Source organism: Mobula hypostoma, chromosome 26 (assembly GCF_963921235.1).
Source record: "Mobula hypostoma chromosome 26, sMobHyp1.1, whole genome shotgun sequence".
NCBI classification, from domain to species: Eukaryota; Metazoa; Chordata; class Chondrichthyes; order Myliobatiformes; family Myliobatidae; genus Mobula; species Mobula hypostoma.
The window spans coordinates 31,746,392-31,770,923 of record NC_086122.1 but is presented as its reverse complement, the minus strand read 5'-3'; the positions used below and the strand labels follow the sequence as shown (position 1 = coordinate 31,770,923).

Sequence of the window (24,532 nt, the reverse complement as noted above, 5' to 3'; positions counted from 1 at the left end):
TCTCCTATCATTTTGGATCTCCCCCTCCCCCTCCAACTTTCAAATCCCTTACTCACTCTTCCTTCAGTTAGTCCTGACGAAGGGTCTCTGCCTGAAACGTCGACTGTACCTCTTCCTAGAGATGCTGCCTGGCCTGCTGCGTTCACCAGCAACTTTTATGTGTGTTACAGATTACAGATTGGTTTACAGATTAGACAAAATCACTAAACAAAGTATTACATAAGACAATATAATAAGGATACACCTTATGCTTTTATTTCTTTTAGGGACCACAACATATTAGGGAGGCTAATCGTAGGGAAGGCTTCTCAAATATTTCACAGTTCTTTTCAGCAGAGCCACATCACAGTACAAGGAAAATTTGCAAAAGAAATAGAAAAGCTATTTGCATTAGCATTGAGATTACCAACAAAATACTCAATAAGGAATATATATATATATATATATATATATATATGTGTGTGTGTGTGTGTGTGTGTGTGTGTGTGTGTGTGTGTAAATAGTTTCAATATGTGTCAAATAAATTGTTGTGTTCTTTCATAATCAAATGTCCCGTATACATGTGCCCTTGGAGGTCGGCTGGGGTGGGGGGGGGATATGGGGTTGCAGGGGGCGGAGGTGCTATCTTCCTGAAATGAGCTTTTGCAGGGTGGGATGTCTGTGACTCTGTGACAAATTATACCACTTTGTCTGTGTTGGTTTATCGTAAGAGCAGGCCCGACCTATTCACATGAATTCTCTCTCTCTCTCTCTCACTCACTCTCTCACGTCATTTATATTGAGCCCTACAGCTAACTTAAAAGGTTAAGAAATAAATAATGTATACAGCTGTTTTCGTGTCCTTAGAACGTCATAAACAACATCCCTCATGTAGACACGTGAGGTGGATGATTTGATCATCTTTCTTAGTGACGGCTATGAGGTAAATTTTGGCCAGCACACCATGTTCTTTGCTCAGCAGGTGTAATACCTCCATCTAAGATATTCATTCCATTGCCAACAAGCATACAAAGAAATTTTTCTTAACCTATGTAATGCCAATTTCTTAGACTTTTATTAAGCAGTGTCCCAAATGGCGAGTTGAACACTTAGTTTTGTTTTCCATTCTGACTCAGTGCAAGTGAATTTTTACTTGTATAGGGCTTCCCAACCTTTGTGTCACGGAGCCTTACCATTAACTGAGGTGCCCCTGAACCCCAGGTTTGGAGCCCCTGAAAAGACATGGACCTGCCCCACAACGTTTGAACTTCATCTGCCTCTGATTTGAAGCCGGCTTTCCTAACTCCAGTTTTCATCCCTATTCAGAGACAAAACGCTTGATCTGGAGATTAAACTGACTGCTGCCTTTCTGGTGAGGCCACATTCAGAGCATTTCCACAAGGTTTAGCTTGTAGGTGCAAATCTCCGCCAGATACAATCAAAGAAATATGGCCTTGCTCTACAGTTGTGTTTTGTAAATGACCATTGTTCAGCTGTCTTGACAGTACAACCCCAGCATTTCCCATTCTCCAGCCCTGGACACGAACTGGATTGTGATGTTACCTAAGTGAATGTGGACAGACTTACCTCAGCATTGTTAAATCTACAACACAAGAGATTCTGCAGATGCTGGAAATCCAGAGTAACACACACAAAGTGCTGGAGGAACTCAGCAGGTCAGGCAGCATCTGCGGCAGGGAATAAAGAGTTGACGTTTCAGGCCGAGACTCTTTATCACAGGGGATTCCCAGCCTACAGTCCACAGACCCCTTGGTTAATGGTAAGGCTCCACGGCATAAAAGAGTTTTGGAACCCCTGCTGTATCAGGACTCAGGATTCACCAAGTCCTAATCATGATTCATGACTGAGTCTTGAAGAAAGGTCTTGTCTCGGCTCTGGGCTTCGTATCTATGCATTCACTTTCGTTCTAAATGCTGTCGCTTGCTTTTATTGTTTGCGTGTTTTGTTTTTCTCTCTCTCTCTCTGTGCATTGGTTGTTCATTAGCCTTTTCTTTAATAGGTTCTTCTGGGCTTCTTGTTCTGTGGCTGCCTGTAAGGAAACGAATCTCAAGGTTGTATAATTTATATGAACTTTGAACTCTTGACCTTATTCCCTGCCTGCACTGCACTTTCTCTGTAAATGTGAGACTTTATTCTGCATTCTGTTGTTCTATTTTGTTCTGTCTCAATGCACTGTGTAATGAATTGATCTGTAGGAACTGTATGCAAGACGAATTTTTCACTGATCTTCTGCACTTGTGACATCTCTGCCAAAGGAATTGTAAGGTGCTCCTTCCCTCTGTTAGCCCTGCAGGTCACCTTTGGGCAAGGTGTAGCACCTGCTGGGCTCCACCACCACCCCCCCCACACCCAAAGGGGTCATGTGAAGCCATGGGAGCAGGTGGTGGATGGTCGTATGGGCAGCTGGTGTAGATCACAAGTCCTGGTTATGTGGCCACTGACGCCAGGCAGACAAGCTCTGAAGAGTAATGATAACGGCTGGGGTCAGCCATCTTGTAAAGACACTGCCCAGAAGAAGACAATGGCAAACCACTTCTGTAGAAAAATTTGCCAAGAACAATTATGTCAAGACCATGACCACCAACGTCATAGGACACGGTACATAACTAAACCTCAGCAACGCACAGAATGAACCTGGATTCTGTGCGGGGTGAAGTGAGGGGTCAGGTGCCCCTGTGTTGCCCTCTAGTATGTTCCCAATTTCCATGTGCAGAACTCCAGAAAGTGCTTTTCCCAATTTCATTGCAGCTGTCTTGTGATTCTCTACGCATCTATGATTGTTGTACCTTACATAGATAATGCTGTGTCGTCCATCTATATGGCATATGGAAAATGTCTTGGACATTCCTCATTTCCTTACTGGACTTACAACAAATTAACAATGTGCAGGTTGTTCAAAGTAAATCTATTATCGAAGTACGTATATGTTACCATATACAACCCTGAGATTTATTTTCTTGCAGGCATTCACCTTCAAGTACAATAGAATTTTACAAAAAAAAGCGAAGCATAAACAAAGACTGACAATTAACCAATGTGCGAAGGAAGGCAAACTGCAAATAAAAAATAATATTGAGAACAAGAGTTGTAAAGATTTCCAGGATCTGCAGACCTTCTTGTGTTGATGAGTTGTAAAAGTGTCCTTGAAGGTGAGACTGTGGTTTGTCGAAACCGTTCAGAGTTGAGGCAAGTGAAGTTATCTATGCTGCTTCAGGAATTTCTGGTTTCAAGTGTAATAATTGCTCCTGAACCTGCCGGTGTGGGACCTGAGGCTCCTGTACCTCCTGCCCGATGGTAGCAGTGAGAAGATGCTGGGAGCATTTGTTGACGGATGCTCCATGTAAACGTACTCAACGGTGCAGAATGCTTCAGCTGTGATTCCCTGGGCTGTATGCAGTACTTTCTATAACCATATCCATTCCTGGGAAAAGACCTAAATACCCATATGATCTGTCTACCAGCCAGTCTCATATGGATTGTCTGTGTTTACAGCCATTGTGTGAATTGAAACCGGGTGCACTCATTAGAAGTGATCGTTTGGACGGTCCTGATCGTCAAACATAAGCCAGTGTGGTGATAGGAAGACAAAGAAGGCAACAAGAAGTTACAGGGTTTATTTTAGTAGAAATATGCAGAAGTGGCTAGATAACAATTTTTTGGCCTTCAAAAAATAACTAGACACCCAGTAAGAATAGATTGTTGTCAATTAACAGTGATTCCATTACTCCGCAGGATATGCAAATTACTGGGACTTGGGAAACTTGCCTAGAATCCCGCACTCAGGGGCTGATTCCACAAAGATAGATACGTTCTGGGTTATAAAATGCAAGAGATTCTGCAGATGCTGGAAACCCAGTGCAACACACACAAAATCCTGGAGGAACTCAGCAGGTCAGGCAGCATTTATGGAGAGGAATAAACAGTTGATGTTTCGGGACGAGGACTGACAGACCATTAGAACATAAGAGATAGGAGCAGAAGTAGGACATTCACCACATCAAGTCTGCTCCACTGATTCATTTTCCCTCTCAAGCCTATTCTCCTGCCTTCTCCCCCCAACCTTTTATGCCCTGACTAATCAAGAATCTACCAACCTCCACCTTAAATATGCTCAATGACCTCACCTCCAGAGCCACCTGTGGCAACAAATTCCACAGATTAGCCACCCTCTGTCTAAAGAAATTCCTCCTCCATATCTCTGTTCTATTCTGAGGCTGTTCCCTCTGGTCCTAGGCTCCCCCACTATAGGAAACATCCTCTGCAATTCCACTCTATCTAGGCCTTTCAACATCCATTATGTTTCAATGAGATCCCCGATTATTCTTCTAAATTCCAGTGAGTACAGGCCCAGAGCCATCAAGCATTCCTCATACGATAGCCCCCTCCTTCCCAGAAACGTTCTCGTGAACCTCCTCTGAAACCTCTCCAATGTCTGACGAAGAGTGCCGGTCTGAGACATAAACTGTTTATTCCTCTCCGTAGGCATTGCCTGACCTGCAGAAGTCCTCCAGCATTTTCTATGTGTGTTGTTCTAGGCTCATAATTTCCTTCAAGGCCAACCTTCAGGGATAGTTCAGGAACATTAGGATGGTTTTGTTTGGCAGCATATGGAAGAAGCAACTTGGTGAGCACTCTGCCTTCTTTCCCCATTTTGTATTCCCCTTTATTCCTAAAGCATAGATCTGTGGAATACCCTGTATAAGCAGACCCTTTGGTCAAGCCAAACTAGCCTAGTGCATTCCTCCACAAGTCACCTGTCCAGGTTCCCTTCAATAGCCAAACCGTTCAATATTTCTCTTCGAACAATCATTTGCTTTAAAAAAATGCTCTAACACCTGGGCTTCAATAATATTTATAAAAAGGAGATTTGCATCTGATTTGGCTTCTGTTGAAAATTACTCTATTTCTAATTGTTTTACTTTGTTTTCAGAGATTATATTAAGTTTGTGTAGACTTCTTTCTGTCTCAATCGAAATAACCTGACACCGAGGAAGATACTTCGTGGCCACTTTAATGGGTAACTCCTACACCCAATATGAGGGTCTTCAGCCGCCGTCCCATCTTCTGCACACCACTGTTGTAGCCTATGGTTATCTGAGTTCCTGCACCTTAGCTTGTACTACTCTGACCATTCTCTTCTGACCTCTTTCATCAACAAGGTGTTTTTTGCCCTCAGAACTGCCACACACTGGACATTTTTTTTGTTTGTCGCACCATTCATTGTAAACTTGAGACTGTTGTGCATGAAAATCCCAGGAGATCAGCAGCTTCTGAGATACTCAAATCACCCCATCTGGCACCAACAATTATTCCATGGTCAAAGCCACATTTCTTCCCACATTCTGATCTTTGGTCAGAACAACAACTGAATCTCTTACCAGGAGCTCCTATCCCGGGGTCCACAGAACCCTTGCTCAATGGCATTGGTCTGTGGCATTAAAACTAAGTTTGGGAACCCCTGCCCTTGGTCAAGTCTGCATGCTTTTATGCATTGAGTTACTGTCACATGATTGGCTGATTAGATACTTGCACTAACCAGCAGGTGTACAGATTTACCTAGAAAGTGGCCGCTGAGGTATGTAGACATTTACAAATTAGACTGCTTTTGGAGTGGATTTTAATTAGATGCATATCATCATGAATATGTATAGTGTGCCTTTAATCCAGTCCATATTAATTGAGGAGGGGCAAGGGGTGAGGACAGGGGAGGACTATGCCCTCCCCCGCCGCCAACTCAGCATGCCTCCGTTGCTGCCCAAGAACTTTGTCATCTTTAGCATAAAAAAAGCCCCAGCTCCTCAGGAATGTTGTCATATTTGCAATTAGCTACTGTAAGGAACAACTTAATTTTGTCATCTTCCGCCATAACTGATCACTGCTTGATACTGGGACAAGCTGGTGAAAGATTTCACTTACCGTTCTAATTGGACCAAAAGCAGAAAATGGGCCCAAAGCTTCAACAAAGAAATGTTTCCTTGCTAACAGAGGGGAATGGGGGGTGGGGGGGGCGGGGGCTGGAGCCTCTGGATATATTTTCTTTGCTTTGGCCCAGCTTTCCATTTTTTCCTGCTGTTTATTCAGGAGAGCCAGTACACGGCAAAATGTGTGCTTTTGACATGCTGCTAATTTCGCTGTGGAATATTCAACAATAGTAAATTGCAGGAAACAATTTTGAGAGAAGTTATGTGTTTGAAACGGCAAAGGAAATGAAAGCACTCCAGTAACTTACAGCTCTGCCTCATATCTGATCTCAAAGTGAGCTACTCACCACTACAGTAGTTGGCTCACCCAATGTGTGCCAGATATTTCTACAGATGGAGGCCACTGTTAATAAAGAGGCTTTCTTCAGCCTCATTTACTTGGCAGAAAAATAATTTTCATATTTCACTTAATGTCCTTGTAGAATCCAGCAATGTCTGCATTCTCGGTCTAACAATCAGCAAGTAAGTTATTTTTGTTAATGTTATCTTCTGAAAAAAAATGAAGAATATTTGGTAAATTAACACTTTAAGTTCAAACATCTAATGGCTAGTAGCAGTCTTTCCCTCGTCAGGCTTTTCAGAGCTCTGTTGGACGTGTGTACTGAGACAAAGCCGACATTTCATGCCTATTCCCTACCTTCCTTAAGAAGGAAAGATGAACAGTTCCTTGAGCTGCTGTGGTCCTTTTGGTAAAAGTCCTGCCACAGAAATTTATTAGGGAGCAGCCTCCGGGATTTTGACTCTGTGAGATGGTGTGTTTCCAGATTGTGATGATGTTTGAGCTGGCTGTTGTGGGACGGTGCAGATGGGAAAACACAGCCTTCTTTCTGTCCTCCCAGTGTTGCCTCTTAATCCTAACATCCGCGGAACTGACCGCACATACTTTGCATTGGGAATTGGATTTAAGTGAAGGTTTTTATTTAATTAGAATGTTTGCATTGCCCTAATTATTTAACTTTAATTTTTATTTTGTTTGGAGGTATAGTGTGTTAACAGGCCCAACGAGCCCCTACACTGCCCAATTACACCCATGTCACCAATTAACCCACTAACCCACATATATTTGGAATGTGGGTGGAAACCTGGAGCAAAGCCACAAGGTCATGGAGAGACATTCAAACTCCTTACAGACAGCGGCAGAATTGAACCCAAGTCGCCAGTGCTGTAATAGCATTGTGCTAACTGCTACACAACAGTGCTATCCCTAATTTACTGAGAATTAGTCGTCAATTTAAGCTCGGAATTTTATATTTCATTATAGGCCAATTATTCACAACTTCCTGAAGTCAGAGTTCATTCCAAACTGTTATTTCAAATTGTAGACATCTCTTGGGCCATTGATTTCATTGGCAGTAATAGATACAAAATGGATAATAATTACATGTGCCAAAAAGGGCGGAGTTTTGCACAATGCTCACTCATATTGACAAAGTGATGGGAGAGATTGATGAGGGTAGGGGAAGTGGATGTTGTCTACATGGATTTTAGTAAGGCATTTGACATAGTTCTTCATGAAAGGCTAATCCAGAAGATTAAGATGCATGGGGTCTGCGGCGAACTGGATGTTCAGATTCAGAACTGGCTTGCCCATAGGAGACAGAGGGTAGTGGTTGAAGGGACTTATTTGAGCTGGAGGTCTGTAATTAGTGGAGTTCTGCAGGGATCTGTGTTGGGACCTCTGCTGTTTGTGATGTATATAAATGACATGGGTGTTGGCGCGTGGCCAAGTGGTTAAGGCGTCGGTCTAGTGATCTGAAGGTCACTAGTTCGAGCCTCAGCTGGGGCAGCATGTTGTGTCCTTGAGCAAGGCACTTAACCACACATTGCTTTGCGACGACACTGGTGCCAAGCTGTATCAGCCCTTCCCTTCCCTTGGACAACATCGGTGGCATGGAGGGGGGAGACTTGCAGCATGGGCATCGGCTGGTCTTCCATATAACCTTGTCCAGGCCTGCGCTCTGGAAACCTTCCAAGGCACAAATCCATGGTCTCACGAGACTAACTGATGCCTATTTTTTTGTAAATGACATGGATGAAAATGTAAATGAATGGGTTAGTAAGTTTGCAGATAATGCCAAGACGGGTGGAGTTGTGGATAGTGCAGAGGACTGGCAAAGAATACAGCACAATGTAGATCAATGTAGGTCCCGATGAAGGGTTCTGGCCCGAAACGTCGACTCATCATTTCCACGGATGCTGCCCAACCTGCTGAGTTCCTCCAGCATGTTGTGAGTGTTGCAATGTAGATCAGTTGCAGATATGGGCTGAGAAATGACAGATGGAGTTTAACCCACATAAATACTTATCTGACCAGATACTGACCAGAGAGATTTTGGGATCCAAGTTCATAGCTCCTTGAAAGTGGCGACACAGATCGATAAGGTGGTTAAGAAGGCTTATGGAATGCTTGCTTTTGCTAGTTGAGGCGTTGAGTTCAAAAGTCAGGAAGTTATGTTGCAACTTTATAAAGCTCTGGGTAGGCCACATCTGGAGTATTGCATACTATTCTGGTCACCCCACTACAGGAAGGATGCTAAGGCTTTGGAGAGGGTGCAGAAGAGTTTTACCAGGATGCTGCCTGGTTTAGAAGGCATGTGCTATCACGAGAGGCTGGATAAACTTGGGTTGTTTTCTCTGGAGCACGGGAGGCTGTGAGGAGATCTGATAGAGGTTTATCAGAGTATGAGAGGCTTAGATAGAGTGGACAGGGAGTACCTGTTTCCCAGGGTTGAAATATCTAATACCAGAGGGCATGTATTGAAGGTGAGAGGAGGTAGGATTCCAAGGGGGTGTGAAGAGTAAGTTTTTTACTCAGAGTGTGGTGGATGCCTGGAATGTGCTGCCTGGTGTGGTGTTGACAAAGACAAACTTGCGTGGGTAAAAACATTAAAGCTATTCTATTTGCAGATTTACAGAATGGCTACAGCTCGATCACATTTTACTTGGAACCTTCCCTTCAGCCCACCAAGTTCGTGCACGTGTGTGTGTGTGTGTGTGTGTGTGTGTGTGTGTGTGTGTGTGTGTGTCGTTCACCAACATCACTTCCAGTTCCGGGTGAACCGCCTGCATTGCACACTGGGAACTGAAGTTCTTTTTTTACGTACAGACATAATAACACAGAAGAGGCAAGCACGTTAGCGGCTTTTAAGAGACATTTGAATAGGTACATGGATGTAAGGAAGATGGAGGGATATGGACAAGGCGTAGGTGGGAGTGATCCATGTTTGGGTTTATTTTGATTTGCTTTTTAGCCGGTTTGGCACAACATTGTGGGCCGAATGGCCTGTTCTTGTTCTGTACTGTTCTATGTTCCAAGTTAATATATTAACTGAACTGCTGAAAGCGAAACTTATGAAACAGAGCATGGTTGTAAGGGAGATTTTTGGGGAAAACTACTGTAAAATATGTAACAAATAAATACAACACAATTGCTGGAAAAATGAACTAGAAACACCAAAGGTCAGTCAGTATCTGCGGAGGAACAGGAAAGTGAATATTAAAATTAAAGGAGTGCTCTATAGCTAATAACAACTTGTCTTCCCCAATGCCCAAAATACAGACTCAGATAAAGTTAAAACAATATCTAAAAATATAGACACAAGAGATTCTGCAGATCTGCAGATTCTTGAGCAATACTCATAAATGTTGTATGAACTCAGCAAGTCAGGCAGCATCTACGGAGGAGAAAAAACAGTTGACGTTTAGGGCCTTCATCAGGACAAAAAATATCAATTACAGTATATTTGATTTTAATATATAATTAGCTTTGGGATAGTTGAGGCAAGGAGAGTACAAAGCACCATTTCAAGCTAATTCCTGCAACAAAGCTGAGGGAGAATAAATCAAACAGGTGATATGTCAATTCAGGGCTGAATTCAGGATTTCTTTTCACACAGCATTCTTGTTAACTGTGCATGTATTCAGCTGATGATGCGTCAACAGGATTCATCCAAGGGTGACACACACTGGCATGGATCAGCACTCACTGGATTCCCGTCGCAGTTCAAACACAACGTTCCCTCTACTTCTTCTCCCTGCTGCGCAGACCAGCCATTGCTCAGAGCCGGAAATTCTTTACGCGGCCTGCAAACTGCGCAGCACTTTAAACTTACACATGTGATGTGTATGCCACAAATATTTAGAATGAAAACTGAAAAAAGTCAAAAAAGTAAGGTGTTTGGAGGAAAGTTTTTTGGAGGGGGGATGTCAGAGGTTAAGCACAGCATCAAAATAGAAGGAATTCTCCTTAGAACAGAGACGAGAGGGAATTTCTTTAGCCCGATGGTGGCGTATCTATGGAATTCATTACCACAGACGGCTATGGAGGCTAAGCCACTGGGTATATTTAAAATGGAGATTGGTAGGTTCTCGATTTTAAGGGCGTCAAAGGTTACGGAGCAAGGGCAACAGAATGGGATCGAGGGGGAGAATAAATCATCCATGATGGAATGAAGGGAGAGACTCGATGGGCTGAATGGCCTAATTCTGCTCCTATGTCTTATGGTCATTACACAACTGTGGAGGGTGTCTGGAGTACCCTGCTAGGGTGGTGGTAGAGGCAGATACATTCAGGGTATTTAAGAAACTTTAATGCATATGGATGATAGAAAAATAGAGCACTAGTTAGGAGGGAAGGGTTAGATTGATCTTAGAGTAGGTTAAAAGATTGGCACAACTTTGTGGGCCAGAAGACCTGTACTGTGCTGTAATGTTCTTTGTTTTACAATGGGCCCTGTGCTGGTCAGAATTAGAATCAGGTTTATTATCACCGGTGTATGTTGTGAAATATGTTGGTGTGGGACAGAAGAGACACTTCGTACAGAAGTAGTGTTGCTTCTTTGGTAATCGCTAGATGAGACAACATTAAGACCAGAGCTAAATATTTCTAAAGTAAATTAGGAAGAACTTATTCCACTGAAGGGGAGTAGAAATCTAGAAATCTTCCTACCCTACCCAACAAATAAGAGACCCAAAAGACATGCTCTTCTTACAGTAAGGTCCTCCCCAGTTAACAACGACCTGACTTATGGACAGCCCCGATATACGAAAGAGTGTTTCGGTGACAACACTCACTCGACGGACTTACTGACTGCCTGGAGCTGCAGGCATCTTCTGCCATCTGGGACCACTTTTCCCAGCAGTTCGCAGTGATGGAACCCTGCTGCAACTCGGACATAGACACCTTGCATTAAGCTGCAGAGGATGAGGATATGCTTCACTGAAGTTTTTGTTTCTTTTTATTTGAAAGCTTATAGATTTGTACATGATTAGATATGTATATTTAAAGTCAGAATGGGTTAGTTGCTCGTTTGCCGGGTTGTTAGTTTGCAAACGTTTCGTCACCAGTCGAGGTGACATCATCAGTGCACAATTGAGTGTTGTTTCTGCCGAGTGCTCGTATTTATGTTGGCCTGGCTCATCGTGCTGATTGGTTGGCTGTCGCACTGGCCACTAATCTCCACTGGGAGATAGCTAAGTGATCTCCGCTGGCCCATATCCCTGGTTATCAGTCATTGGTTCCTTGGGTGTCTGTGGCTCACCCCTTGCCCCGCTCCCACAGATGCATAGGCTCTTAAGTTGTGTCTAGTTCAATATACTTGATAATAGAGCTTTCTACCAAGAACCAAGCTTCTGAGAATTCTCCTGATTCCTTGTTTTGTGCTTCTGCCAGAACTTTTGTGGTTTCCCAGACGAACTTGCGTCCTTCTTGGTCTTCACGTACTGAGATGGGTGATAGAGGATTGTGTCTCCTTACGGCTACCTGATGTTCATGTCGTCTGTTGGGTAGTTTTCTCCCTGTTTATCCTACATCATGTTTGGGGCAGTCTCCACATTGGATATTTAAAGTCGGCTATTTGGCGAATGCTCCATGTAACAGGAAACATTTGAGCCAACTGTACAGCTTGGCTTCTGGTGAATGTGCAGATGGGGTGGAATATGAAGTGACTGTTATTTTGCATGCTTAGTGCTGTCAAACAGGAATGAATTTCTAGGCAAATTATGTGTAGTTGGCAATGGTTGAAAAGAATTAGAAGGATAAGTTTCCAATCCTATTTTGTCTCATGTTCAAACCTCTCCGACCAATAGATTTTTTTGTTGGCAAAGTTTTCAAACAATGTGAACAGATGAGGTAAGTGCAGTTGCAACCAATTTCTATGGAGACTGAGTGCTCAAGTCACTTTCCAATCCTTGTGTGGAAGGAGCAAGTTTGATTGGATCGATAGTCTTTTTAGTATAGGCAAGGGACATGAAACTAAGCATCATAAACTTGAGGAAAAAAAGAGTCCCGACAGAGGGTCTCGTTCCGAAATCTCGACTATTTATTCCTCTCCATAGATACTGCCCGAATTGCTCATTTCCTCCAGCATTTTGTGTGTGTTACTCTGGATTTCCAGCATCTGCTACGTAGAACACAGAACAGCACAGCACAGAAACAGGCCATTCAGCCCACAGTGTTGTGCTAAACCAGCTAAAAAGCAAATCAAAAACGCCCAAACACTAATCCCTCCTACCTACACCATGTCTATATCCCTCCATCTTCCTTCCATTCATGTGACTATCCAAGCATCTCTTAAAAGCCTCTAATGTATTTGCCTCTACCACCATACCAGGCAGAGCATTCCAGACTCCACTTCTCCTTGAGTAAAAAACTTACCCCTCATATCCCCCATGAACCTACCCTCCTCACCTTCAACGCATGCCCTCTGGTTTTAGAAACTCAAACCCTGGGAAACAGATACTCTCTGTCCATTCTATCTATGCCTCTCATAATCTTATAAACCTCTGTGAGATCTCCCCTCAGCCTCCAACGCTTCAGAGAAAACAACCCACATTTATCCAGCCTCTCATGATAGCACATGCTCTCTAAATCAGGCAGCGAACCTCCTCTGCACCTTCTCCAGAGCCTCAACATCACCCCTACAGCGGGGTGACCAGAACTGTACAGTATGCAATACTCCAGATGTGGCCTAACCAGAGTTTTATTAAGCTGCAACGTAACCTCCTGACCTTTGAACTCAACACCTCAACTAATAAGAACAAGCATTCCATAAGCCTTCTTCACCACCTATTTCTTCACATCTGTTGCAGAAGGGGTACTGACTTGCCATGATAGAAATAGGTCACTTTGCATCTTACGTTCCCTCCACATTCCACCACCAACTCTCTCCCGTTATCTCTTTTGGCTGAATCCAAGCACACACTGCTGCATTTTGCACAGAAGTCTACTTCTCAGTAAAAATGGTTGTGCTATCCAAGTGTTCTAAATTCAAACCATTCCTTTTGAAAACCGAGAACTGAAGGGATCCAATTATCCACTCAACACTATCAGCCTTCAACAAGCTCCTCTAATTAAGGTTAATTAGCACAGCAGAGGGAGTGTCAGTGGGATAATATACATTAAGAAATACCAATTCTCTGGACTAGTTCAAAGTATAATACTGGAATAAAGTTTATTGGTAGCTTTGCTCTAAGTGGAGACTTCATTCCAGCAGTAAGTATTTTCCACTGGCAAACTCCTGCTAACTTTTCTGAGAACAGAGACACAACATATTTCACAAGGCAGTCAATTCACAGTTGCAGACATCTGAACGGTGTTTATTTTGATAATTGTGTCCCACCCAAACATTCGCTAATTAGCACAGAGCTATTCAGAGTCAAGTGTTAATACATCAGCTGATGGCGGACACCCAGCAAATAAACAGTCGGCTTCCTCGATGTGCCCGGTGCAATCAGATTTCTTTCACTAAATCAGGACAGGAATGAAGAAAGAATTAAAAAATAAACAATATTCTGTGTTTTCTGCCTTTTTTTGGAGTATAACAAACAGCCATGGGAACACCGTATTCAGCACATTGAAGGAGAGGTGTGGGTGACATTCTTCCTCGATAGTCCACAGATAGTGGCAAGTCAATAGCCCTTCTTCAAATGTTTAAATGTTCCAGATTAAAAATAATTCCAAGATATGAAGAAACAGAATTTCTTTTCCACTCAAGTTTATTTTGAGGTTGATACTTACAGCCTGGTTACGCTACTGGCATTTGGGGGGTGGGGGGGCGGGGTGCAATGAAGGTCCTCCATCTGTCTGTCCATACCATCCCACACAGATTGTTTACTCTGAGCTGAATCTCTGAACCTGAGGTCACAGTGGTCCACTCTTAGTCTGGCCTGGGTGACCCTACCCATCCCGAAGCACGAGGCCCTGACTTCAGCCAACCTAGCTCTCCGGGTCCCTGAAGCATGCAAGTCTCCAAGGCCTACGACAAGTATGCGGTCCTCTTAGGGGTTTGCTGTTGATAGTTAAGGTTTAAGCAGCACAACTTGCCTCTCCTGTGAAGAGGGTGAGAGATTGTCGTATTTTCACCAGCACAGCGGTGTGAATGCACGTGCAAGGGAAGTGGTGCTTGAACACTGTTCCCTCTAAGCTGTGTGGGCGCGTGGCCACACAGTAACGGAAATGTTCCCATGCACATAGCCTTCATCACCACGCAGCTAGAAAATGTTTACAAAACATGAAAGATTTTCTTTGTTGTACTGTATTTCATTATAGCCTTCGATTGATAAATAAAATCAAAAGTTTGCAAATGTTGGAATTCCAAAGCAACCCGCACACAAAATGCTGGAGAAACCCATCAGGTCAGGCAGCATCTAAGGAAATGAATAAACAGTCGAAGTTTCAGACTGAGAGCCTTTTTCAGGGCTGAGAAGGAACGGGGAAGATGCTGGATTAAAAAGCTGGGGGGAGGGGAAGGAGGATAGCGAGGAGGTGATAGATGAAGCTGGATATGTGGGAAAGATAAAGGGCTGGAGAAGAAGGAATGTGATAGGAGAGGAGAGTGGACCATAGGAGAAAGAGAAGGAGGAGGGGACCCGGGGGAAGAGATAGGCAGGTGAGAAGAGGTAAAAGAGTGGGGAATAGAGGAAGGGGGAGGAATTAGTGTTCTGGAAGGCAAAATCGATATTCGTGCCATCAGGTTGGAGGCTACCCAGACAGAATATAAAGTGTTGCTCCTCCACCCTGAGGGTGTCCTCATTGTGGGACAAGAGGAGGCCATGGACCAATATGTTAAAACTGGAACAGAAACAGGAACAGGATTGGGAATGGGAATGCCCCTCTGTATTAGTCATTTCAGCTGTTGGAGAAAGTCTCTGGCTATCCTCCCCATCGATGTGATCATTTCTAAATTCTATCCATTGAATAGGCATGCTTGCCTCCGGAATATGCACCCCCAACTCAGTCCTTCCCTCCCTCAGGGCAGAAATTATCACCTCAGTGTTTAATTGGTTCTGAGAATCTTGGAAGTGGTATCATACTAAAAGTCTTGATTTTAGTCTTTATACCAAATTTATCTTGGTGTAGGATTTCACTTGCCAATAGTTTACTGTTGAAAATCCTCACTAGAGAATCTGTTAAACCTCAGTCAGACTAATGCTAACACTTCCAAATCGGTAATAATTTTCCCATGGCTGGGTGGACACAGCAATTTATTTCCTAAAGTTATAAGAGAAATTCTCTTCCAACCCCGGCCGACCAAAACCCCACCTTAATAAATAGTTTGGAAAGCGTTCACAGAATGTTACATCATTGCAGTGGGCTTGAATTGTTCTCATGTAATTGAGAATAATGAGCAAATATCATCTCTTCACACTGACATGTTTACAATTGACCTTTGTGTTGAAAGCGTTATTAAAGACTGTTCAAATTTTTCATCAGTCCCATAGGAAATTGATTTACAGTTGAGTCTATGTTCATCAGGAGTAAGTAACAGTAATCCTGTTAAAATGGAATCCACTAATAAGTATAATGATCATTTCAAGCAAGGGAGAATGTGGCAATTATTGTCTCATCACTGAATTCTTTCCACAACCTACAGACTCACTTTCAAGGACTCTTCATTTCATATTCTCAATATTTATGGCTGATCTGTTTATTACTTCTCATTCTTTATGCATTTGCACAGCTTGCCGTCTTTTGTACATTATTCGTTTGTCCATCCTGTTGGGTGTGGCCTTCCCATGATTCTACTGAGTTTCTTGTACTTACTGTGAATGCCCACATGAAAATGAATCTCAGGGTTGTACACATACTTTGATAATAAATTTACTTCGAACTTTGTTATTAGGTTTGAATTTCCATTGTCAAATCTCCCAATTTCACCAGAAACACAAGACCAGCCCCATAAGTCTAGTGGCTATTAGCGCAGGTTGGGTGTTCTGCGCTGAGACTTCATAAGACCTTTCCTTTTTCTTATAAGACGCACATCAGCAACGTATCTGTCACAAAGAAGGACAAGGGTGGCAGAAGACCAGGAACACATGCATGTTCCTTTCCAAGTCTCACCCTCATCCTCACCATCCTGGTCTCAGCCAAAAACGTCAGCTGTTTACTCATTTCCATAGATGCTGCCTGGCCTGCTGAGCTCCTCCAGCATGCTGTGGGTGTTGCTCTGGAAATATATCATCGTTTCTTCATTGTAGTTAAGTCAGTGTAATAGAACCCAGAGGCAAGGGCTGCATCAATTCAAGAAGCCTGATTATAATTACCTACTCATGTACAATTAGTGATTCGTGATGTTGGCATCCTTTTTAATGATATTCATCTCATGAAAACTCACCGAGAATTGATCGTCACACGTGCACCTCTCCCATCTCTTCCATGAGGCGCACTTAGAATCAAGACTGACTGAACTCAGTGCTCCTGTCTCCTCTGCCACTCGCACATTACCGACAGACTTTGAGGACTATGGGGTCCATCTTGCAGATGACTTATAACACAGGGGAGCTTGTGCACAAGGAACAACCTCTTGGTCTTGAAGGAAGGAGTTCTGGGTCTCAGGGCTGGACAGTGATAGAGAGCAGAGAATCTCTGTTCTGTTGCCGTCCACATCTGGCTTCAAAAAATCCAAAGCAGGTTACTTGAAAGCAAACCAAAACCACTCAGAGACTAAGCACAGGGGGAGAGAGAGTGGTTGATACTGCATAATCCAATAACAAAGTCCCAAAGTCGAAGAATACATTTCGTCTTTCATTAAGGAACTAGCAAAACAAACAGTCTTGAAGCAATAAAACTAACAAAACTAAAAGTAATGGTATAACAAATAAAGTGTATTAAATGTACTTAAGCCAAACGTTCTTAAACAAATTCAGGAATATTCAAGACTATTAAAGTGTATTTAAGCGAATTTGAGTGGTCAACAAAAAAGCTACCACCTCCGGCCCACTCTCTAACTCCACCCAAACTAGACTGACCAAAGACAAAGCATGAATACGTAATTCAACGCTTCACTTCCACCACGTCCCAACCCATGTGCCAACCCATGATAAAAACACACGGCACAAAACACAATACAGATAGAAAATAGATAACTGGCTCTTACCCAACTGCAGTCTGTGGACCCCCTCCATTAATGGTGGGGGTCCATCACATAGAAAAGGTTGGGAGACCCTGGGCTAAAGGTTCTGTCATTGAGGATTTCAAAAGTTAGCCTACACTTGGCTTAAACCCTTACCTCAGGGCTGTACAGCACATGTGGCCATACCAGAAATATGAGATGCCAGGCCACACAGACCCAAGGGTCAATGGGACAGGAGCCTCTCCACAGAGTGGAAGAGCCTATTAGTCGCCGTGCAATGCTGCCAAGTACAAACAACATGCTGAAACTAGTAGGTACTATATTTCCTGAAGAATTTCAGAGAAACGAGATGTTATGGATAAACGGTCCTCTGACCTACAGAGGATTTTGCTGGGATCAATTATTGATGGTGATGAAATAAGTTAAGTGGTGAAGGAAGATCAAATGCACAGATTTTGAGCCATATGACAGCCTAGAATAGATGGGCACCGTTTGACTTTCAAACCAATAATATTACTTGTTGAAGCTAATAATATAACTTGTTGAAGCTAACCCCCCTACAGTGCCTTCAAATTCTGATATGCCATTTGGGATTAGGGCTGCTGCCTGCTAGCAGATGGCAATTATTAATTCCAAATGAAAAAAAAATAAATGTTTAGAATTTTAGTAACATTTTAATGAGAGACAGCAGAAAATTCTCTCCAGGGTGATTACATCCCCTGAAAAATTGTTCCTACTTCCAGAACTGGTCCGTCTGTACAAAGGCCCTGCATACAGACTGTGCAAAAGTCTTGGCATGTGTGTGTGTGTTTCATGAGAGAGAGGGAGAGCTAGTGTGCTCAAGACCTTTGCACAGTACTGTAGTAATTTTATATATTGCACTGTACTGCTGCTATTGCTGCAAAAAGCAAATTTCATGACATATGTGAGTGATAGTAAACCTGATTCTGATATGGGTCTCTATTGTGGACTGAGAGTGGGAAGGGGGCAGGGAGAGGGGAGTCATTGTTGGGAAAAGGGGAAGAGAGAGGGGAGGGAGCGGGAAGCACCAGAGAGACATTCTTTAATGATCAATAAACCAATTGTTTGGAATCAAATGGCCTTGCCCGGTCTCTCAGGGCTGGGTGTGTCTGCACCTGCGCCAACCCCTGCCCCTGGCACTCCCTCTCTGCCACCTGTCCCACTCCCCTCCTGCGACACTCCACCCTCACCATTCCCAATATCCTTTGCTCCCACCAGATTCACAAACTCGCTCTTTGCTCAGCTCCACGTTGACAGATACAGCACTGTGCAAAAGTCTCAGGCTCCCTAGCTAAATACAGTATATATGCCTAAGAATGGTGCACACTACTGTAACTGACCACAAAACCAAATGTCACGTTTAGTTCAATAAGATATTTATTTGCTTAACATCAGCTTAAATTCAGTATTTATACATCTTTTCTAATTACCTAATCCACACAGTTTGCCAACTGGGGTTCAGGTGCTTCTAATGCGAAGGTTAATGTGTGGGTTCGAACTGAAAACTGATATGTGAGGCCATCTGTTCCCTCCAAACTGTGCAGGTGTACGGCCGAGCAGAAACCGAAACACTCCAAAGCACGCTGCCTTTCTTGCCGCACAGCTGAAATAGGACACAGCTAGAAAATGTTTAGAAAACGTGAAAGATTTGTTGTTATCTCAATAAGGAAATGAGGAATGTCCAAGGCATATTCCATATGCCATAAAGATGGATGACACAGCATTATCTGTGTAAGGCACAACAATTATAGACGGGTAGAGGATCACAAGACAGTTGCAATGAAATTGGGGAAAGCACTTTCTGGAGTTCTGCACGTGGAAATTGGGAACATATTAGAGAGCAACACAGGGGCATCTGACCCCTCACTTCACCCCGCACAGAATCCAGGTTCATTCTATGCGTTCCTGAGGTTTAGTTATGTGCCATGTCATATGACGTGGGCGGTCATGGTCTTGACATGATTGTTCTTGGCAAATTTTTCGACAGAAGTGGTTTGCCATTGCCTTCTTCTGGGCAGTGTCTTTACAAGATGGGTGACCCCAGCCATTATCAATACTCTTCAGAGACTGTCTGCCTGGCGTCAGTGGTCGCATAACCAGGACTTGTGATCTACACCAGCTGCTCATACGACCATCCACCACCTGCTCCCATGGCTTTATGTGACCCTGATCGGGGGTTAAGCAGGTGCTACACCTTGCCCAAGGGTGACCTACAGGATAGCGGAGGGAAGGAGCACCTTACACCTCCTTTCGTAGAGACATAGCTCCATCTCATGACCCTGTATTTCATCATACCCTTCAATTAATAAACAAAATCAAAAGTATTTTATTTTTCAATGTTCATTCTAAATATTCATCGTATGTATGTTACAAATAAAAACATTTAGAGTGCCGCAGAGATTTCAGGTCCTGTCAAAATTTCCTGCTCAGTGCAATGGTTGGTCGGTGCTGCTTTGAAAAGAAATAGAAGGAATATGGCCTGGTGCCCTTTTCCCTCAGCTTTCATCAAACAGAGTGATTGGCAGTAAGTTGTTGGAAGCACAAGCAGGTTTGCAATGTTAATTGTTTGTTTGTTTGTTTACTTATTTATTATTATTTTTGTATTTGCAGTTTGTTGTCTTTTGCACACTGGTTGTCTACGGCTTTTCATTGATTCTATTGTGTTTCTTTCTATTTACTATGAATGCCCACAAGAAAATGAATCTCAGGGTAGTATAGGGTGACATATATGTACTCTGATAATAAACTTACTTTGAATTTCAAACTTTGGTGGGCAAGGTGTAGCATCTGTTTAGCCCCACCCTCCCCGATCTGTGAAGCCATGGGAGCAGGCGGTGGATGATTATATGAGTAGCTGGTGCACATCACAAGTCCTGGTTATGCCACCACTGACACCAGGCAGACAAGCTCTGAGTAGTGTTGATAATGACTGGGGTCACCCGTCTTGTAAAGACACTGACCAGAGGAAGACAATGGCAAACCACTTCTGTAGAAAAATTTGCCAAGAACAATCCTGGTCATGGATATCAGTCAGTGCAGAAATGGGCAGAGAAGTGGCAGATAGAGTTTAATCCACCCAAGTATTACACCTTGGGAGATCAAATGTGAAGAGTCAGTACACTGTAAATGGCAAATCTCTTAGCAGTGCTGATGAGCAGAGAGATCTTGGGGTCCATGTTTATAGGTCCTTGAAAGTGGCAACTCAGGTTGATAGGGTGGTAAAGAAAGCACCTGGTATCCTGACGAAGGGTCTCGGTCTGAAACGTCGACTGCACCTCAAGGACATTGTTTAGACAGAAGGGATTAGTTTAGTTGGACATTTGAATTCTAAGTAGTTCTGCACAACTGTGTGGGCTGGAGAGCCTGTTCCTGTGCTGCACAGTTCTATGTTCTCAGGCTACACTTATCCAATCAATCAACTCATTCTATTGATAGACCTCTTACAATTTGTTCCTTCAAGAAGCCTGTCAAATCCATTTATTCTCTCAAAATTTAAAATGCAGTCCAGATCAGCCTTTTCAAATTACAAGTTTCACATTAGTTAGCAAAGTTTGGTTTTCTCCTGCCTCAATACAAGATCGATAACTTCACTTATAGAGCCCGTACCATGGAGTTTGAGAAAAGGGAGTGGGTTATAGTTGTCCCAGGGTGGGACTGAAGCATGCTGCTGGGAGTCTTCGTGTCGGACTGCACTGCATCTGGACACAGATTGTTTTTAACACAGAGAGGCAGAGAAGGGCAGGTTCCATTTCCCTGCACTAACGTTCCTCAGGGAGCACAATAGAAAGTCTTGCTTTGGAGGTGTGATCCCAACTGCGCATATAGGCAAGAAATCAGAAGAATACAAAGGGACTGCAGCATTACTTTAAGTGAAGTCTTTTAGCAGAGGTTAAACCTGATGTTTACTCAATATTTATCTCACCGTCTTAAGGACGCTACCCAGCAATTTTCAGCCAGTTGATGTTCATGGATCCTTGCGGAGGGAGTTCTCCCATTTTGGCCAACGTCCCCGCATTGGATTTTGTAGACCACATTGGTCTAGTCCAATAGCTTGGTGTACAAAGTACTTTCAACTCATGACCAACTCTCCCTGGTCTCTACCCATGAAAATCGAGAAGGACACAAATTCGACCGGGCATCAGTGAAAGCGATGGCGCAAGCAAACACACGATATGCAAGAGAATACCTAGAAGTGTGGTTTTCCGCACAACAATTCTGTAAACAGACATGTCGACCTCGATCCGATCTATGAGCCAATGCAGGCAAAGTTCCAGACCACAATGCGTGAAGTTTGCCACACAACCAATCAGTGACGTGATTTCCTCCCCACATCACAGCTGAGTTTCCATAGTGACAACCAATCAGTGGACTGATAAGTATATAAAACCAAACTTTCAGAGGACACACCACAATTATCAGCACACTGATGATGTCTCCTTGTAAGGTGACAAATCCTTTGCAAATGGATTGTCAAGATCAGAGAACAACTCAACCCAACTATCAACCACCCCAGCTACACATTTTCCAAATTATTTCCATTCATTAATCTTTTCACAGCAAAATCAGTTTTTAAAAATAACAGTTATATTCTAACCATAGACTCTTTCAAATATACAAAGATATCTCCAAGGAATTCTCTGGAAACCAAAATTAAACCAAACTTAATCCATTGTTTGAGATTAATTTTGATTCCTGTCTGCTTTTAAAGGGGTGGCTTAACCATAAGTCAGCCCATCTGCAGAAGAATCTGCTTCTCATATTTGTCTCATTAGCTACCACAGATCCCACAAACTGAATGGGAAACAAGTTACTCTCCACAGATCCCACAAGCTGAACGGGAAACAAGTTACTCTCCACAGATCCCACAAGCTGAACGGGAAGCAAGTTACTCTCCACAGATCCCACAAGCTGAACGGGAAGCAAGTTACTCTCCACAGATCCCACAAGCTGAACGGGAAGCAAGTTACTCTCCACAGATCCCACAAGCTGAACGGGAAGCAAGTTACTCTCCACAGATCCCACAAGCTGAACGGGAAGCAAGTTACTCTCCACAGATCCCACAAGCTGAACGGGAAGCAAGTTACTCTCCACAGATCCCACAAGCTGAACGGGAAGCAAGTTACTCTCCACAGATCCCACAAACTGAACGGGAAGCAAGTTACTCTCCACTGATCCCACAAGCTGAACGGGAAGCAAGTTACTCTCCACAGATCCCACAAACTGAACGGGAAGCAAGTTACTCTCCACTGATCCCACAAACTGAACGGGAAGCAAGTTACTCTCCACTGATCCCACAAGCTGAACGGGAAGCAAGTTACTCTCCACAGATCCCACAAACTGAACGGGAAGCAAGTTACTCTCCACTGATCCCACAAACTGAACGGGAAGCAAGTTACTCTCCACAGATCCCACAAACTGAACGGGAAGCAAGTTACTCTCCACAGATCCCACAAACTGAACGGGAAGCAAGTTACTCTTCACTGATCCCACAAACTGGAATGGAAGCAAGTTACTCTTCACAGATCCCACAAGCTGAACGGGAAGCAAGTTACTCTCCATAGATCCCACAAGCTGGACGGGAAGCAAGTTACTCTCCAACATGAGGCACTGAATTTGAAGAAACTAGTTAATAAGCTATTTACTTCAAACTAATGAATGACTAGGTTAAACTATACTGCAAAAACATTCTATCTGAATGCATTAGTCAAAGTGTATCAGAAAGAGTTTAACTGGCACAGTGGTAAAATTCGTAAAGCCCGTGCCACACAGTGCCAATGACCTGGTTCAATCCCGAACTCTGGTGCAGCCTGTGTGGAGACTGTAAGTTCTCCCTGTGACCGTATGAGTTCTCCCCAGTGTACTGCTTTCCTCCTACCTCCCAAAGACGTGCATGTTGATAGGTTAATTGGTCACTGTACGTTGCCCCTGTTGTGTAGTGAATGGCAAAGAGTCTGGAGCTGTGGGAATAGGGGGCAAATGAAAAATGGGCATTAATATAGGATGAATGTAAATGGTTGTTGATGGTCAGCACAGACTTGATGGGCCAAAAGGCCTGTTTCCATGCCCTATCTTTCTATTACTTTATAATCTTTACTGTGCTTACACTTTATTGTGAGTTTATTGCCTATATATGAAGTCCGGAAGCCACAGTGTAAGTTCAGCATCCATGCTTTAAGAGGAAAGTGTGTGAGTTAATGAACTTCACTATGCTCACAGACTTTTCTCTGAGAGAGTAAATTCTGGAATTACACTGTGCCCTCCACACCTTATACGCAATTTCTCCCGATGTACTTTCAATAGCTTAAATTCTTCCTCAGAAGCAGAGAATCCATCCTTCAAAGTCAAATCTTGGAGAAGTCTTGCATGTCCTAGCCTGAACCTGACTGATGTGAATTTCATTTAATTGGGCTTCTGTGGTAGGAATGTAAATTCATTTCTCCATTATCAGTCACCATCTGGTAATTATGCAGTGTAGTCATAACATAAATATTGTCAGCAGATAGGAGAAAATAATTTTGCACTTTTCCCAAAAGTAACTTAGCAGTCATTACGGCTCTGCATGTTGAGAGACACGTCTAATGGATAAATTCACAACTTGTATGTTTTGGCTTCAAATGTGTCTTATGTTACAGAAGTTAGAGAAAAAAATATGTTTGAGCAGAAGGGCCAAATGTTGCAGAAATTAATACAAACAGTTCTAGCCCTCCCTGTGGCTTACACAGTTATTAGCAGACAGAGAGGTCCCTTTGTCATCTTAATGTCGGCTCAAAACAGCTTCCCCTTGTGCAGTGGAGATTTAATTTACAACTAAAATAATAGAAAAGAACTGGATCTAGTTAAACAAAGATGATGTTGGATATTTAACTTACAAGTAATTAGTACACTTTATAAAAGTACTTGATTAGGTTTTAATTGTGGCTAAAAATAGCAAAGATTATGTTAACACTTTGTAATAAATAAAAACAACATACTGGAAATATTAATATTAGATCATCAACTTCAAATGTTAACTCAGCTTTTCTCCCCACAGCTGCTGTCTGAATTGCTGAGTATTTCTGGCATTTTCTCCGTTTTTTTCAGGAATCCATCATTCACAGCTTGAAGGCATTGGTGTTCCCACACCAGGCCATAAAGCTACCAGTCAGCACGCTTTCCTCCACACATCTGTGGAAGTTTGCC

The 24,532-nt window shown here is 43.1% G+C and overlaps 1 protein-coding gene across 5 annotated transcripts in view; it reads left to right on the top strand.

Annotated features, from left to right (window-relative positions):
• The window catches only part of col8a2 (collagen, type VIII, alpha 2), a 224,404-nt gene that overhangs the window by 130,058 nt on the left and 69,814 nt on the right, over positions 1 to 24,532 (top strand). Inside the window, exon 1 of one of the 5 annotated variants that reach the window (XM_063033650.1) lies at positions 5,557 to 5,575. The exons of the other annotated variants lie outside the window; for them this stretch is intronic. The gene's annotated coding sequence lies outside the window, so the exon portion shown is untranslated. Of the gene's footprint in view, positions 1 to 5,556; positions 5,576 to 24,532 lie in introns of those variants that run through there. 5 annotated transcript variants of the gene reach the window in all.